The sequence below is a fragment of the Corapipo altera genome, unplaced genomic scaffold (genome assembly GCF_003945725.1).
Source record: "Corapipo altera isolate COAL_440 unplaced genomic scaffold, ASM394572v1 271, whole genome shotgun sequence".
NCBI classification, from domain to species: Eukaryota; Metazoa; Chordata; class Aves; order Passeriformes; family Pipridae; genus Corapipo; species Corapipo altera.
The window spans coordinates 4,275,099-4,288,548 of record NW_020884935.1 but is presented as its reverse complement, the minus strand read 5'-3'; the positions used below and the strand labels follow the sequence as shown (position 1 = coordinate 4,288,548).

The 13,450-nt window shown below is 45.3% G+C and overlaps 1 long non-coding RNA gene across 1 annotated transcript; it reads right to left on the bottom strand.

The window, feature by feature from the left end:
* Positions 1 to 6,095: 6,095 nt before the first annotated feature.
* On the bottom strand, positions 6,096 to 12,976 carry LOC113955185. Its single transcript, XR_003530457.1, has 4 exons — positions 12,812 to 12,976; positions 10,950 to 11,069; positions 7,196 to 7,290; positions 6,096 to 6,324 (listed from the first exon to the last, which is right to left on the bottom strand). It is a non-coding gene; the product is annotated as an uncharacterized LOC113955185 (long non-coding RNA).
* Between the last annotated feature and the right edge of the window lie 474 nt (positions 12,977 to 13,450).

Here is a 13,450-nt window from a genome sequence, read left to right as displayed (position 1 = left end):
CACCCGAGGGCTCTGTCTGTGCCCCCAGCCCCGCACACACCCCGAGGCGCTGTGCGGTCCCAGCCCCGCAGGCGCTGCCAGGGCCGGGCGGTCAGTGGGTCCCAGCGCTGCCTCTCTCGCAGCCCGGCGATGGCCGAGTGTGCTGCCAAGCCCTTGCATCATGCTCCCTCCTCCCCCTCTCTCCGCCACGGCCGCGATAGTCACAGTCGCGCTGGGAGGAGCGTGTCTGTCCGGGGCGCTCCTGCCCGTCGGATCCCTCGCAGACCGTCCCACGGAGGAGGGGTTTGTGCCGCGCTTACGTGTCTGTGTTTCAGACCAGCCGCTCCTGGTGCAGCTGCCGTGCGGGCAGCGCGCCCCTCTGAGCCCTGCACACACAGGGGCTGCACAGGCGAGAACAACCTGTGGCTGGCAAACTGCCCGCAGCCTGCACAGCGATCCCACCCCAGACATCCCCTGCTCGCCCCCCGAGCACCCCGCTGGGCATCTCCCCCTCCTCGGCCGCGCACGGGAGAGGGGCAGAGGTTCTCCCAGTTCAAGGCAACTTGGAGAGAGAAAAAGCTTCATTAGGCCAAGCTTTTGGTTATGAGTGAGAGGACAGACGCCCAGTAGCGGGCACGGTGATCCCCGACTGACCCTGCACACGTGGAGGAGCCCCACGCTGAGCATCAGCTCTGCCCTTACTGGGACGTGCTTACACAGCTACGCCAGCAACCCAAGGTTGCCTCTTATCTCTGACCAGTACACAGTGAACAAGCTGAGCAATTCTAGTCCCTGAAATTTATTTATTTTGAGAAACAACTTAAAATAACAAGGTTTTGCTTGCTTGCTAGGTCCAGAATTGCTTCATTATCTTGTCTTCAATTTTTTTGTGAAATATAAAGAAATTATAATTTTGTCTTTTTTCCTTATATTTTAACATGACTGCTTTTAGAATACCTCCATCTTTTTGGCCCAGCAGAAGGGTGATTTCATATCAGCTTCCTAAGGGCAGGAATTAATGTAGTTGTGTACATTGATGAAGGCAGTGCCCAGTCAGAGAGAGAAGACAGAGAAAGGAATGGTCAGCTTTACATATTTCAAAACTGAAAGTTCAAGATAGGTTTCTTCCCCAGAGATTTTTTTTTTTCTACTTTAATTAATTCTTCGATCTCTATTGATGATTTTTACCAGCATCATCAGACAGTATTTACATTTGTTTGTTTTTGTATTAGAATTTTGATGAACAACATGTGAAAGAACCAAACCCAAATGAGTTCAATCACTTTGTCATTAATGTAATCTGGGGCTCATTTATCAACAATCTCACATTCTCAGATGCCATTTGAAAACCTGCTGAAGGACCAGACAATTGGAATGACCATCTGTAATTCAGTCCACTCAGATGCCATCTCAGAGGTCATGGAATCCTGTTCCTAATTGTCTGTTACACCACAGAATTTTGTGGGGATTTTTACCACAAGAGGATGAGATGAGAGTCATCTCCAGATTAGAACCTCTCCTGGCCCTCTTTTCTCCAGTGTCCCAAATCCATGCTGTGAGCAGGCCTCTGGACAGGCCATAAGGGAGGGTTTGCAATACATATTAAGGGTAAAACTCTTTGCTTTGATTGTGGGTGCCTGTCACTGCAGCACTGCTAAATTCCTGCTAATTTCAGCTAAGATCTACGTATTTCTAATTTCAAATTTCCTTGCCCTAGTCCCTCTGATGCCCTCCTTGACACCCACTGCACACAATCTGCTCCCTGTTTCAGCAAGGGCGGCTGAACACACCTGGGAGCTGCTCAGAAAGGGCTGATGGAACACAGAGAGCCCCTGCCAGTCACCAGGAACGGTGTTGCCCCAAGGAAATGAAAATTGCCTGCCTGTTCTACACCCGTGTGCTGTGCAGATTAGAATATGGCTTTAGGTATTTGGGTGCTTTAAGCCTGAGTGTAAGATTTTTTTTACCTCTATAATAATGAAGTGGAACTAAATGCTCTGTTTTCCAATGTGCCACAAGGCTGATTAAATAGGAGGCTGACAAAGGGGGTTTAGAGCAAACATTTAGCTTTGGGTATTCGTTTGTTTGTTATTTTTGAACAGTGGGTTGGAGCAGATTACAAAGCTTGAAATGAATATAAATAGTTTCCTGGTTTAAAAAAAAAAAAGAAAAAAGCAGAAGAGGACCTAATTTAAACCTTGCCCTGAGGAGCTGGCAGCTCAAAGCCAACACGTGGAGTCGTGTAGTTGAACTGTAAAGAGTAATTCCTCACCAACAGGAGCTCAGCTCCACACTCAGGTCCATGGTTGTGTAAACAGCTTTACGATTTGTGTCAGCTGTAAAGTCCTGCTCCAGGAAGCCAGTCCAGAGGAAAACGGAAAAGCTGCAGGTGAGTAGGAGGAGTACACCTGGTGAGGGGGTGAGCAGGAATGAGGAGACAAACTGAGAAAGGAGTGCAGCTCAGATTTGCTGTAAGATGAGAAGTAAAATTCTGTGAAGCAGCAGCAATCACTATTAAAGCATTTAAAATTTAAAATTACAGTATGAAGTTACTTCAGGTCCTATAATTTGTATTTGAACAATTACATGATTTAGAATTTAAACTCTTCGTCTGTACCACACAACAGTAGAAGTCCCGATCCACTTTTGGGGTCCTGGATTTACTTCTTGCATTAAGGTTAGTTAATAAACATAATAACACTGATATCATTGTTATCTGTAAGATTTGCTTGAGCAGGAGGCTCATATTGAAAAGTGGGTAGAGCGAGGAAGGAAGGGCCAAGTGAGGCGTTAGGGCACACGGAACAGCAGCCTCTGCCTTCCCAGCTCCCACAGTGTGACCTCCAGACAAGCTCTTCCTATTCATCCTAGCTCTTGGTTTTCCTCAAGAAATCTGGCAAAGGATCAGGCAATGCATAATGGAAAGGCTGCTGAATGCTGCAAGCGACAAACCCCCCCAGTGTTTGGCATTTCTTTTTGCAGCACTGGGAGATGTGGACTGGGTAATCCAGTATGGCTTTTATGTCTTATCTGGTATTGTTTGCAGCAGGCCTGTTTAGTGAGCATGTCACCTTTAGGCAATGGTGGTGAACAGCATCTGAAAATGGAACCTTACCCAGCTGCTGGCTGAGCAGTACGAGGGCACAGCTCCCAGAGAACGGGGCTCCACGGCCGGCACTGCCCGTGGCACCCTGTGCCAAAAACTGCCTTGGACTTAAGGCTTCACATGTGAGCATGTGGTGAAATACAACAATGCAGTCTGGAAATATCAGTGGAAAATAACACATCTTTATTTATCCCTATTTTCTTGTTTACAGATCTGTGCAACCACAAATAACAGATCAATGTGTTTGCTTACATCCATGTTGCATCTTATATCTGTTTATTAACAGGTACAAAATATCCCTGTCTCTGCCCAGCGTGTTAGGAACTGTAGAAAGGTTTTTGAGTCACTAATTAATATAGATTTTTTATCTATTGAGAACAGGGCTGAAAGTAGACTTATCAAAAAATGCCCCGTAGATGGTGTTTTTACTGTTGTCCCTTAGTGAATACCATCCAAAAGGGTCTCAGCACTACTGTATTTTGCCATCTCTGTTAAGTAGAATATAAAATTATATATAAATATATAATTAAATATTAATTTAAATATATATACACTTAAATCTAGCTTTACAGCACTTTGGGGAAGATGGGGCTAACTTTGACCCAATTTTTCACTGACGTGATTAGTGGTTCTATGTGCCTCTAACTGAAATCCATTAAAAGGTGCTGCCTTGTTAAAGCTTCATCTCTGGTGATCAAGTTTCTTTGAGGAGTTTGCAGTTACCCACTCAAAAATAGACTTGCTAACAGTCACTAAGTAATTTCTGAATATTTAGGTCACTTCTCATTTCTAGTTTTCACCTTTGGAGACAGAACCTGGTGCAGGTAGTTATTGGTCTGAACTCTCTTCTGTTCCCACTTAAATAATTGGGAATTTTGCCATGAGCTTCAGTGGCCAGGACTTTAAGATCTTTTTCCTCTGACCTGGCAGAAGTGTTTGCAGAACAGGGCATTTCCCACGGTGTCAATGTTCTGATGCAAAACTCACGCTGTGCTCCTGACACACCCGCTGGGACTGAGGCTGCACACCCGTCCCGTGCCCAGGGCTGCCCTGTGAGACCTGAGGGGCAGCAAGGGGAGTCTGAGGGGACATGCTCGAGCTGCTGCAGTGGGACTGATATCAGCCTGACCCCGGGAGTTCCATCCTAAGAACTGCTGTGTGCTGCAATCCCCTTTTTCTTGGCTGGTTCACGTGTACCTTTCGCTGTTGGCTTTTTATTTCCCACTTTCTTTAGGAGTTAAAGGGGAACAAACGCAGGTTCTGGATTGTCAGCTTAGAAGTTCTTGTAACTTTTCAAGGTGAGAGGTTTCTCTCCATTGGTTTTGTAAGTTATTATTAAAAGGTCTTCAGCACGTCTGGAGTGTCACTGCTGCGGGTCCCTGCTGGCCATGTCACTTGGCACAGACACCCTCTGGAGCTCTGCTGGGGCAGGTGTCAGGAGTCTGAATGCTGCAAAGCCACCCCTTGCACTTTGGTGTGTTCCAGTCTCCTCTTCCCAAGCTGCTGTACAGCCTTGTGGAAGGACTGTTAAAAGGCAACACTAATGGCACTGGCTCAAGATTCTCTTGCAAGCTTAAATGTATCAAAGTTTCAGCATTGCTGCCTTCACAGTTCCATGTTTTGGGGTGGTGTATCCCTTGCTCCACTTCAAGTCCAAACCTTTTGGTTATCTAGTTCTTTTGACTGAAAAAGCCGTGTCAGTGTAAGCCCAGGATGGTTGAGGGTTTGGGAATAACTTCTTTCCCTTCCTTTTCTGTGATTTCAACCGTATCTGGGCTTGGGGATTTGCTGAGCTTCAACAATCCCATTATAACCAAAGCAATGCAATTTGCCTGTAGACAAGCTCCTAATGTCATTTACAGTGATTATACCTGTGTTAAAATTACAGTATTGGTCCAAAGCAATGCATTATTTTAAACAGTTATTTTAAATAATTGTAAAACTAATTGGTCAGCCTTTTAAATATCTTTTCTTCAAATACTTTTCCTCTCCTCTTTGATGTATTGATATTATGAGGCCTCCTCTTGTTGTCTCTCAGTGACTCTCAGGTGCAGCCAGACTCATCTCATGGCAGTGTCACAGTGATATTGTGCACATCAGACTTTGGGACAGGGTGGGCTCTTCACCCCGGGAAATCACAGCCAGCGTGGGCCCGGGAGCGCTGGGCAGGGCTGGGCTCTGCCTGGGAATTACCAGGACATTAATTACTGCCAGAAGAGGAGTGAAACTGGGAACACACGAGTTGCTATCAGCTTCGTAAATGAGTCACCAAAAGAGAGAAAAAAACTCCGTATTAAATGAGGCTCTTCTTACACCATCAGCTTGTCAGAAGTGTGAGACCTGAGCAAACGCTTTCAAGCATCTGAAGAGATGATCCCTCGGTTTCATCCTGTCTTTAAACATTTTCTAATGCCAAACAAATGCCGTTCGGGTTTATGTGCTCAGACTAACAGTGACATCCAGTGGCTGAGCGACCCAACCACGGGAACAGTCACTGCGGGTGGAGCGGCCGAAGGGATCGCTTACGGTGACTTAGATCAGATGGACTTTATAGTGAATATGTAACATGCCATCCTCGGGACCTGTGTGACAGCCAAACCACTCTCACCTTCACACTTGCTCTCTTGGGAAGACGGCAGTGAAGGTGCAGTGTCTAGAGGAGGGATCACTGTGAGTCTCCTGCAGTGGTGGAGACTTTGGGCACAAATTGACTCCTGGTTTAAAAATCTCCTTTCATCTCTCCAAACCAGTCTCACTGAGTCTGTAAGCACTTTGGGCATGAGCAGAGCTGATGGCTGTTCCGAGAGCTGCCTGAGCACTGGGGAACATGCAGGGCTGCAGCAGCAGTGCTGGTCCAAGGTGTGGAAGATTGTTTGATGTGCTCCTGAGTGCTCCAAAGCCTTTAGAAGGAAAATACATTCAGAAAAGGCAACTAGAACTGATAGTGCAGTGTCATAAACACTGCTGGGGTTTCTCTGTGCCCCTGGAGCACCTGATGAGAGTACATGCAGAGTGGAATGTTTATTTATTACTGAGAGGTAATTCATTACTGGCCTTGGGCCCAAAGGCAGCAGCTGGAGCCACTCTTGCCAAATGGGACCCTTGCAGCCATGGGCACATCACAGGTGAAGGATAATCCATTTCTCTTTGGGATGGCTGCTGCACCTCTCCTGATGGCAAACATCCATCCTCCTCTTACTGCTCAGCTTCTTGAGAGCCATTTGTGTTTTGTTTGTGGTCTGCAAGTTAAGGGAGAGCTTAATGACATAGAATTCACAGAGCTGTAGGATGGTAATGATGACAGCAGTGCCACGTTCTAGGAACAAACCTGGGTATTCCAGAGGAACCTCGCACAAAGCACCATGAGCTCCCAGAAGCCTTCTGACATTAAGAGTACAAATAGCTTGAGAGAATAAATGGTTGCTTCCAGCGTGAACAGAGCTAATTTTAGACAGGAGTCCCTAATGTGCCTGTCGGTGCTTCCAAATGAATGATTAAAGATAAAAATAGATTTATCATGTTTTCCCTTGCACTGGGCCTCAGATCTGTGGGCAATATGGAATCACCTGCTGCAAACACCCGTGTGAGCCTGCCCTAATGTACTCTGGAAATGACTCCACAGTGTCCACTGAGCACAGCTAATTGCATTGTCACAACTGGAGACATTCCCATCCTGACTGCAGTTACAAGAAGCACCTGGTAAATTTGTTTTGACTTTTCTGTCTCCTGGTTAACGTAAAAGTGCAGGTGATGTAAGGCCTGTTCTGTGCTATACTTCATTTTCTCCTAAGAACCTGCCAGTGAACTGCAAACACCATGACAAATGTGCTTTGTAAGGCTGATCTGAACGTAGATGTTGTCTTTTTCTGTTTGTTTTCCCCACAAACCTTTGTTTAGTTTAGTGGGTTTGTTTATTTACTGTATAATTGAACTTTTGAAGACAGTATCCATTTCGGAAAAATTTTTCTCCTAAAATAACTCCATGTCACTTGGTTCTGTCTTGTGGCCTGATTTCTAACAAATATGTCAGATATATATGTTAAAATATTCATAGCACCAGTAATACAGAAGTATTGCCACAACATCACTGGAAGCCTTAAACATGTACACTTGTAAATTCTGTCCGTGTCACGGGGTGCAGTGTTCCTGTGGCTGCTCCTCCCTGAGCATCCACAGGGGCTGGCAAAGCATCCTCCCCAAAATACCTGATGAGAAGATACCTTCACCACACCTGCTCAAGGCCCAAAGTATTTCACTCTTTTTATAGCACATCATTTATCATAAAAGTTAACAGATTTTGTATCCAAGTGTTTAATTAGCAACTAAAGAGTAAAGCCAGAAAAAATCAGTGCATTGTTTTTCATGGATACAGAGTACATTTGCCTTCACTATGCAGAGTAATACATTTATAGTAAGACTTTATTCTTTCAAGGTTCATGGGTCAAGATTAATCAGTTGTGACCTTGGCACACAGCTCTTCTCTTCATGAAGTAAAAGCTGAGCAAGGGAATCTGAAACAAGGACCTGTACATTTATATAGAACTGGGTCTGATTGAATGGTTGAAATGTAATTGAACAGCAAAAATAACATTCCTTTACAGAGGGAGAATTAAAGACCTTTGGAAAAAGGTGAAATATGAGTAATTTTTCAGTGAAGTGACATTATGAATTAATCTCTAACATGGCTGAAGTTGACAGTTATAGTTCCTTTCCTTCTGTAATCCTTTCTCCAGAGCAGTTCTTCCTGCTTAAAATATTCAGAGAGAAAGATACAAACATCAACATTTGAAATGTGAGGTGCTTTGGTGGCAGAGTGTTCACTGCCAAACAGAATTCACGTTTGTTTCTGCTTGGCATCTTTATTTACAGAAACTTTGAATGTTTTATCTACCTCATATGTTCTACAGTAGCAAACCAGACTCTAGCAGGGTAATAGGTTGCTGCAATCACCCTGGCAGTTCCATCCACAAGCAACGCTGCCTACACAGCCAGGACCAGATTCCTCATCCCAACTCCACTGGGACCTTCCAGGAGAGCAAAGCTCCTGCCTCAGCTGAGTTCACAGACCTCTGCCTGTATGACAAGGAGGAGCTTTGGGTATTTCCTGACAGAGACTTTTCAGTGATTATTTATCTGAATAGGGTTAAGGGTTAGGGTTAGTTAGATATTTGGATATTCAGTTATTATTTATGTAAATAAACTCATCTCTTTCATTCTTCTCTTTTTTATACCCCCTGAGCGTCCCAGACCTCTGCCCTGCTGTACCAGTGTGGTTTCCCTTGACAAGGGAATTCCTCAAGCACTGCTTTTGGCTAGTTTAAGATTATTTTGTGCTCCTTGTTAGGCTTGGCCCACCAGACAGTCTTGACCTGAGAGTTTTGATGATTTCTATTTGTGCCTCTGAAAACAAGAAGCCTTTGTAGTTCCATGCATAATCCTGACTTGAAAGCCCCTGTGCTGCTTGGGGTCTGGCTGCACTGATCTGTTCTCACTGTGGCACTCAGTTCTCTTCACAACCCTTTTCAAATTGTCCATTCTACAGTTTAGCAAATCTTCACCTATTTCCACAGATGCAGAAGCAATTCCAAAAAGGAGTATTTTTGCTTAGTGATGTAGTTTTCTCTGCCCTGCTCTATCCTACACATTATCCACTAAAGTGTCCACATGGCTACATAGAAAATGCATGACTGTCACCATCAGGAGGAATTCTTTTGAGCCACAGCCTTTCTTCCTATTTCCTTGTGGTTTTATGAGCTTCCCTGCCAAGACTAATCAATATGTAAACCTCAGCACATTTGTAGCTGGTCTCATCTTCGTATATTAAAAGTTGTATTTCCTAGCTTCTAGGTCTTGTAATTTCATCAAATCTTCCATGATATTTACCTTTTCCTTAACTCCTGCAGGCAAGGGGTTTGTTACTTTAAATATTCTATTCATTTTTGCAGTTGTTGACAAAAACTTGCAAATCTGACCCTGCAGGCTTGAAGATTTCTAGGGGCATTTGCAAAGCACAAAAGCTTAAAATGAGGCACTATTTTAAATCTTGGCTCAAGAGGGTCTTCATCCTGATTCATGTGTTTGGAACTGCAGGACTCTTATCTAACCTACTGTTCATCCTCTCTAATATCTCATATTGATGTTCCAGCCAGAGGAAGGACTCAGGAGCCAGCCTGTCGGGGCTGTTGGTGGCCCTGGGGTAGCTCAGGTGCAGCACCTGCTCCCCAGCCACTCAGCCTGGGGCAGCAGTGCCAGCAGGGCTGTCAGCACGGCCAGGGAGGGCCAGCACTGCCCAGCACCTGGGTGGCTGTTCCCTGTGCCCATCATCACACTGATTGGTGTTGTTTGAACCCAAACCAGGATTTCTACTGCCTTTTCATAAATCCACTGAATCATTTATATTTGTATTAAGGTTTATAATCTTGTTTTTGAAGAAGGAGCACTGACCTTTGGCTGGTGTCATTTGCTAGACTTCTTCCAAGCGATGCCGTCAGGAATTACAGGGATAATGAGGTGGAACAATTTATTAATCTGTCATCCCTGAGCAAATGGGCTACATTTGTTTTGGAGCCTTAATGTAGTGGTCATGTGTTAACCAGTTTGTAAAATCCCATGGGATTTTTTTCCCAGGTAGGAATAAACTGGGATCTTACTGACTTACCGTATATCAAGGAAAATAACGGGTGAAAGCAAATTTGGCTTTGACTCAATGAAATCTTCCTTTAAGGCTGCTTGGCAGTTCCAGGTGTACTTGTTCTGCACTGAAATGCAAATCTACCATTTGAAAGATGCAACTGTTTTCAGATTAATCAAAATTCCGTTGTACTTTCTTCCTAAATTTCAAATGCTCCTTTTCATTGCCCATCACACACACACTTGTTTCCATTTCACATTTTCAGCTAGTATGTGCAGAAAGAAAATTTCATTATGAAAACCCCTGCTAGGAGTGTGCTCTGCTGCTCCCAGGGCATGCCCAGATCTAATCTGGGATTATCTCCCTCCCGACAGCTGCCTGCTAAACTGCTGCTCCCAGTCTAGACCTCGTGTCCCGCACGTTCCTGGCGTGCTGAGTCGGCACCGGAGCGGGGCTGGCTCGGGGCCCCTCCTCCTGCCTCCAGATGCAAACCAAGTGTCTGACACCACTTCTGGCAGCAGGAGCTGCACAGGCTGGTTGCTCAGGCACTGTCATTAGTCCTTGCTCTCTAAATCTTTCATAACAGCTATTGAATACACTCTTATTATTTCACAACTCTGCACCTTTTCCTTCACTGTTTGCTCTGATGCACCAGCAGTGGAGAGCAGCAGCACCTTTATGTGCTAACAGCCCAGATAACAGACATGATAAATAAACATATAGAAACCTGGAGGAACTTAATGCAGAGCCTTATTTCAATTTTTTTATGCATCCAAAAATCAATAAAGATTTTGTCATTCTCTTCTGACCTCCTACCTGACCTAGTTCTCTTTTAGTTTAGAATTATTCCTTCCCCTTTCTCTCCTCCTCTGGTCTTCTTTCCAGAGGACCACTTTGGTAACTTTTAACTCCCTTATTAGCTAAGCTGCTGCAAGGACAGCAGAAGAATGAATTCCATGGGAAATTATGTGTGCAGACCTTCTCATTTGAAGAGGTGATTATCCTATAACAGTCTCCGACCACTCCACATTTGCCATCCACTGACAGTGCTGCAGGACTCCCAGTTAAATGATATGGCATAATTCTACATCATCTCACTCACTCTTCTAAAATCAAACTGCCCTTGCAGTGAGCAGCTGACACCTACAGCCATATGCTGATCTGTCTCAAAGTGCAATGTAAGCCTTTCTCTAGGATTTGCATTTTTGAAGGTAAATCTACAGATTCCCTCACCTGAGCAGACTCTCCACAGGAGCTGCAGCCAGTCAGCAGAGTCCTTACAGCCTCACTTACTGTTTTCCTCTCTCTGACTCCCAATGTGCCTTGTCTGGTTTGATCTGCTCTTGCATTTTTCTGAGAAGACGAAGAACCAAAAACTCACGGTCTTGCATTGTATTCCCATCCATCTCTCATCCCAAAGGAACTGGAATACTCAGTGGTTCATCTGCGTTCTCTTCCCCCCTGAGTGACAGAGGGCAGAGCTGATGGCCTGGGCGGTCCCAGCCCTTCCTGGGAGGGCTCTGTGGGCCGTGTTCTCCCATGAGCTGCTCCCATGCCATTGTCCATTTGGCAGGACTGTTTGCCCCTGCTCTGGGTCTGAGGTGGATCCCAGGCAGTGGCTCACTTGCCAGGCCAGGCTCAGCCCGTGTCAGGTTGGAGTGTTACCCACCCAAGTGCTGATGAGCACTCCTGTAGTGCTCTCCCAGTGCTCTCCCAGTACAAACTGTTATTTCTTATTTTGTCCTTCTGGGACACCTGAGCACAGGTGGACTTTTGTAGACATTAGTCATCTTTATCAGGCAAAAGATTTTACTCCATATAAACAAATAATTGGAAAATCAAGTTAGAATTTGATTCATCACATTGTTTTCCTCTCTTGATATAATTTAGAATCATATCAGAAGTGACTGATGTAATAGACTTCGAGGTTGAGCTTGTAGGTGCAAACTGTCTGATGGCCTAGTCCAGGGTGAGCAGATTGATCAAATCTGGTAGGCAAGGGCTGAAGTATCAGACTCCAGAATCCTTGGATGCATTTTAAACATCCAATTCAAATAAAAGCAGCTTACAGGAAGAGTTCTACCTATCATGTTTAGGGCAGAGAGAAGGTCTAAGCTAGGATATTGCTGACACCACTGCTGTACTGCGATTAAAATATGGCTTTTGATTAGTAAACAGATGGATTTTGATCTGCATCATGAGCCTGAATGAATTTTTTGCCAGTTCTTGAAGCGATTTGTGTTCTTGGAATCAAACTACCAAACAGTAACAGATGTGAGTACATTGAGCTGTCAAAAGCTTAATGAAGTAAAACCGAGATCACTACTCAGTTTCAGAGAAGGGTTAAGGGGATCCCTTTTTGAAAGATAATTATTTAGGACAGCACACCTGTCATTAGGCCACAGAAGATACCAAAAATTAACCACTATCTCACATGAATTCTCGCTCTGCCACATGTGGTTGAAATGATAGACAGAGTTGTAGCTCAAAATTAATTGAGCTTTCAAATCGGGACAAAGTGGGAGAAAAAATTATCTAGGATTATTAAAAGCAGTTGAAATTGCCAGCACAGCACACTTTACAGTAGTATGAAACATTCCCTTTCAACTCTTAATAGTATAAAGACAATTTGGTACCCAGAACACTGACAGTTAAATCCAGCACAGTACATGCAGCCATACTGACACTGCCTTCAGCAGGGTGTGGGGAGAGAGAGCAGAGCCTGACCCTGGCAGAGGCTGGTGGAGCGTTCAGAGTGCCCGGCACCAGCAGGGCTTCATCCACCTGAGTCCTGCCTGGGGTGAACTGTGACACTGTGCAGGAGCAGAGCTGCTTTCTGTGCACAGCCGAGAGAGGTGGGAGCTCCATCAGTGGTTACATCTCCTGCTGGCTGTGCCTGGATGACCCAGGCCATGGCAATCAATGAAGGCAGCAGCTGCTCCCCTCCATGATGTGGAGATGCACGTGTGGAGTCACAGTTAGAGCTGTGAAGATGCTGTCTGTCGGGTTTTGTCCCAAGTGGAACGGGGTGTAACAGCTCAGCCTTGGGTCAGGTCTGCAGAACTACCCAGAGGCCCACAAACCTCACAACCCACCAGCTGGTAGGAGCCTCCCCTCCTCTCCCCATGTGATGTGTGGCTGGGGGGAGATCACCTTCCAGCAAGGTAGAGTGACATTTGCAGTGCTTATCTGATCACAGAGCCACAGAACCACAGAATCACAGAATATCCTGAGCTGGAAGGGACTCACAAGGGTCATTGAGTCCAAACCTCAGCCCTGCACAGGACCATCCCCAAGAGTCACACCATGTGCCTGAGAGTATCATCCAGATGCTTCTTGAACTCTGTCAGTGCTGTGACCACTGCCCTGGGGAGGCTGTTCCAGCACCCAACCACCCTCTGACCCTTCCAGTGTGAACTATTTAGGTAAATCACCAATCTTCATGAATCATGTTGCTGTTGTAAAAATAACCGTTGTGAGAAATGAGTATCTGCAGGATTAAAATGCCTTTCCTGAGTACTTTCAGGGAGCAGTGTTTCTGTAGTTGTAGGGGCTGGTGACCATGGCAGTGTGTGCCTGGGGATGGGAGGGGTCTGATGGTGGTGGTGGGCTCAGGGGGGATTCTGTGCAGGTTGCTGTGTGAGCAGCTTCACTTATGCAACTCATGCTATTAAAATCAATCACCTGGTGATGGCCAATACAGAGGCTCTAAAGCCTGGGAAAAGAGACACCAT